Source organism: Anneissia japonica, unplaced genomic scaffold (assembly GCF_011630105.1).
Source record: "Anneissia japonica isolate Jap-2015-1 unplaced genomic scaffold, ASM1163010v1 scaffold171_len658169_cov177, whole genome shotgun sequence".
In the NCBI taxonomy this organism is placed as follows: Eukaryota; Metazoa; Echinodermata; class Crinoidea; order Comatulida; family Comatulidae; genus Anneissia; species Anneissia japonica.
The window spans coordinates 662,769-666,956 of record NW_022733907.1 but is presented as its reverse complement, the minus strand read 5'-3'; positions in this window follow the sequence as shown (position 1 = coordinate 666,956).

Below are 4,188 nucleotides of genomic sequence, written 5' to 3'. Positions count from 1 at the left end.
AGGAGGGGTCTAGGAAAGGTACCTTGAGGGATACCAGTGTGAATAAAAAGAGAAGATAGAGAAGAGTTGAAAGTCAGCACCAGGGTTAATGTATGAGAGTTGCTGTAGAACAACTTCTTCATCTATACTGAAAATGGAAATTAAGAAGGTTAAATGTATTTACGGAGCTACAGTCGATGTTACTAGTTGTATTCGGTACAATTAAGACCGTAGGCTACATTGATAAAGAAATTATTAAAATCATTAAAAATAAAATGGTCTACGTTAAAATTCGTTGGAGCATCCATTGACCTTTTTGAAGGTATGACATCTTTTGGTCCGGACCACATTTGGTTTGGTTTCCAGCATTATCGTTTAATGTATTGTTTCGCTTGACCTCACAGAACATTCTTTTAATGTATCGAAATTTCATAAGTATTCTTCAGTTCTTGATGATACTTTAAGGAGGTTTTTTGCTGTGGAATATTCCGAAAATGACATGCTGATTTTGTACCTATTCTGGTTACCAGACTTGGAAAAAAATATATGGCATATTTGTTTGTTTTCAAAGCAACATGTCAACATATCCGTTTGTTAAGTCTCCCTTGTCATCAGATTTTCATTGTGAAATGTTCCTGTAAAACTGCAAGCAGAAAATAAGCTAAGCTAAATTTGCTAAGACGATTTTTAGCAGATGGTGGTCATCATAAAATCAACGTTAAAATCTCGTCAAAAGATGATTATAATTGTGTGTTTGTGTCTGTTGAAGATATTTTGTAAAGACGTTGGACGTAGAATTAAGGTCGATAAATGGAGGAAAGATTTCCTATTATCTCAGTAACAGACTTCAGTTTTTATCCTCAAATAGTTTTATCTCCAAACATTTTAGCCATCCAATGTGATGATTGGTGTTGGTTTTAATATTTTGTTTTTGTTAAATTACATAATGTTCTACAAATTCTTGACTTGACCTTTTTAACTGTTTTGCCTAAAGTATGTTGCCTATAAAATTGCATATTAACCGTTGAATTTTAAAACGCACAGTATAGATTTAGATCTTGAAGTAATTTATTATTATTTCCAAAAATGTATCTGATGGATGCAATGCCAACAAATTTAACGATTAGTCATAATACTGATAAAACCAAGTTTATAGCTTTAAGTTCAGGGAATAAAATATTAGTATAAAATGCTTTATGAATACAGATAAACCAGTTAGAATTAGTGGATGGGACGTACAACCTTTAATTCACCTACTGACGAAGTCAACCTGTCAAGGGTACTTTTTTCTTAATATTTCTTCTCAGACATAAACTAAAATATATTCCGAAAACTAACCGGGTTTATATTATTTAGATTAATTCACTTGTTTTCTTTAAATAATAATAATTGACAACTTGATGATACACAGTTCCTAGCCCACGCGTTTCTTAATCGATCATAAGTGAGTATGGCATTATATCCAGTCTTCAAACTCACCTTGTCTGACTAAAGGGAAAGTTATTGCTTTCGCTAATAATATTTCAAGTTAAATTACTGCATTCAATTGTGTTTAGACAAATTGTCTTTAAAAATATATATTGACGCTCTTGGAAACTCGTATGATTAGATTAAGTGCAGTCAAATACATTGGTCTTAATTAATCGTTGGCTTACGACTTAAACCAACCAGATAATCATACTGATAGGCAAGGTATCGAGAAGGGCGTAAATTTGTAACTCTCCATAAATTTCCAAAAAATAGTATTTCTTTATTCTTGGTTAGATTCCTCTTCTTTTTTTTATTATAATAAGTATAATAATTGTTATATATGCCTATAAGTCATATTATTGCCTGTTCTTAATTATATCCAGTTTCATTTATTGCCGACTCTCTATTATAAATCTAAAGTCTATCAGGGTAGTGAGTTTGTTTGTTCCACTGGAGATCATTTTGTTTGTGGCTCATGTGTCAGCCCAATGGGTCATGTTATCAAGGTCATTCTGGATAGCCTGTTCATTAGCAGGCGAATAGATATTGTGTATATTCTGTATAGTAGGCAATTGTCGGCAAATAGTTTAGTGCTGGTTGTTGTGTTAATGTGGATGTCATTTATATGAAGCAGGAATATGTGGGGTCTAAGGACGGTAACTTTGGGGTGCCACTTAAAACGAGATGCCATGCTGAGCTTTTACCATTTACTCAGACTTACGTTTTGTGAGAAAGTTAGGGAGCGAATACCATAAAAGTCTAATCTCATAAGGGGTTTTTGGTGGGGAATTACATCAAATGCCTTAAAAAGTCGGTGATTTTCTGTCATCAAAGTTCTTTGCGAGGTCGTGGGACGTTAGAATTAACTAACATTCACATGAACGGGCTTTTCTGATGGCATGTTGGTTTTTAGGCTGGAATGTTACGGTCGGATAAATGACGCATGATGTTGATGTCGATTATGTTTTCTAACATTTTACAACAGGTACATGTTAGGGATATAGGCCTGTAATTTGCAGGGTCAGTGGTCCTTTTCAATCCTTTTTTGAAAACAGGCATAATATTGGCCTTTCTCTAGTCCATAGATTACCAGACCCCAGATAAAATGTAATATGGGTGAGAACTCTTTAGCTGCTACCTTGAAAGCCTAGTTTTGGATTTTGTCTGCTCCAACAGCAGTTTTCGAACTCCATCGATGCCTATCATAATATTTGGCATACCAGGATAGTGACTAGGTGGGAAACTGTTAGTGAAGTAGGGTCCTCGAGTGTGAAGACGCTTTGGAACTGGTTTGCAAGCGCTTCCGCTTTGTCCTGGTCATGTGTAAGGATTTTTTGTTCAACTATCAATATTTGGATCCCGATGTGTTGCCTTTCCTTTAAGATGTATCTCCAGAAAGTTGTCCATTGGTTACCGTCAAGAATATTGTTGATGTAACGTCTATGAATGTTACGTATTGTTTTATCAGTTTGTTTTCGGATTTTTCAAATCTACATCTTTACCAATTTTCTTGGCACGAATGTAGGCCTATAATTTTTCTTTTTTTTACTTCAAAGGCGTTTGAGCTTGGGAATGAACCCTGCTCCACTCCCCAGCACTTTGAAGCCTGGCCAACTATCTTCCAATAATAATAATAATAATAATAATAAATAAATCGGATGAGAGTAAGATTGCTAGAAAATTAAACAACAGGAGAAAAATAATGTCGTGAAAATGTGGTTATTTTCAAAGGAACCTCCTAAACTTTTCAATCAATTGAAAATAATTGTTTATATCCTCTAGAAGGTTATTCAATAAATAAGCTGAAAAATACATAAATGATCGGTTTCCATAGTCAACAGTGTTGAGTTTACTCTGAGTTGAAGATCTTAATTGCTTAGGCGGGCAATAAAATATAGTCAAGTTCTTCTATGTAGGATGAAGATTTGAAACACAGGGCCAAGAAGATCTTGAAGTTAATTCTCTGATGGACAAAAACCCAATGTCTTTGAGGAACGGTGTAGTATTGGAAATATACTTGGTTCTTGTAATAATGCGTGATGTAGTATGTACCACTAGCTATTTGGCAATAACACATTTGGTAATCCGTACAAGATGGCGTTACATGATTCCAGTCTTGTTATGATATAGGCATGGACCAGTCGTTCAGTGCTCTCTATTGTCGAGATATTTTATAATGCTTCCAATCTCAAAACCAGATTAAGCAGCACAGCAGACCTTAGTAACAACTTGTGACTTTAGACGCATGCTTGAACAATGGTACAATATAGGAACAAACTCTCAGCCGACGTCTTACGGGCATGGTTTATAATTTTGAGCTTCAAAGAGGAGGAATTAGCCAGTGTGAACAAATTGCCCCAGCTTTGATTCGAACCCGGATAATAATTATATAGACAAAGCTATATTCTATTAAGCTGTCAACGACCTTGAAAGTAGCGCATTAAAACCATTATCATATTTTTTTTATGAACGTATAATACCCGGCTTCAATGTTTAATTACTTTCATCTTTTAATACATTCATTTTTATTTTGCTAAGTAGATAAGTAATGTTATTAGTGCTGGGATGTGCATAATGGCAAGTTATATGGTTGCACATCAAATCGAGACAAGTTGTTGAACATCATTGCGTGGAAAGTGGTTGCATATCATTGCGTGGCAAGTGGCTGCACATAAAATGACGTGTCAAGTGGTTGCATATTATTTCGTGGCAAGTGGCTGTACATCACTTCGTGGCAAG